Raw genomic sequence first — 1115 nt, forward strand, 5'->3', positions numbered from 1 at the left:
CATCACTCTGTTTTCTTGCCTGATAATTGGGCACAGTTCCAAAATGAAAGAACAGTCTAAACATAAAATAAAATTACAGAGTCTATAGTCTCCTGATAGGGTGCAAAAGGGAAAAACATAAACAGTTACTGAACCTATTAGTTCTGGCAACCTCTGCAAAGGAACTTAAATTATACCGCATAGAACATAAAATAGTGAAAGTACACACTTCCATGCTTTAGGTTATAAAGAACTCTTTCCTCTCTAAAGCCCTCAAGTATGGATGCAGAATTTCACTTGACAGAAACATATTCACCTAGCTTCTAAGTTCCACTAAGGCAGAAATGCATTCTCGTAGGCAGGGAGACAAGAGAATAAGCATGCTGGTGCCAGTGTGCAAGAACAAAGGTGATATTCATAACTGGAAGCAATACAGAGGTATCATATTCCTGTCAGACTGCAAGAAAGTGCTGGAAAGGGAGATTAATAAATGAACACACAGAGTAACAGGAAGTAAGATGGGAAGTGAACAGTTTAGTTTCAGTGCAGGATGCACTACAACTGACCTGATGTTTGCAGTGAGATAGATAGTTAAAAGAAATTCAAGGTGAGGAAATAATCCAGCTGGACATTTGCATATGAAAAGGTCACAAGCATACCTCTCAACTGTCCCTGATTTTCAGAGACATCCCTGATTTTGAGTCAAATTTTAGCTCTGTCCCTCTCAAACCCTCCTGAAATTTGTGACTTCAGGAGAAAGGGTGGTGAATAATACTTAATAAATAATGGGTTTAGGTTTATATATGAATATGAGGCTAGCTGCCCTGAAGGGTCATTTTAAGCCTAGACGGTATCTTGAAATCAGAATTAAATCTTGTGCCTTGTGACTATGAGGTGAAGACCTTAACCATTGTGCCAAACCCACTCCCAAGTTTTACTTTGTAAATGAATGTAGGCAAGGTCTGAAAAAAACATTGCTGACATGAAATTAGCCAACCAGAACAAAATAAGGATCATGATGCTAAATGCTAGGAGCTTAAACCAAAAACTGTACTCCCTGGAAGCACTTCTAGCACTAGAAGATGTAGATGTCTGTGCAATCACAGAAACCTGGTTCAAGGCCTCAGAGTGTACAA

Source organism: Protopterus annectens, chromosome 1.part0, assembly GCF_019279795.1.
Source record: "Protopterus annectens isolate FY-2018-M chromosome 1.part0, PAN1.0, whole genome shotgun sequence".
NCBI lineage: Eukaryota > Metazoa > Chordata > Ceratodontiformes > Protopteridae > Protopterus > Protopterus annectens.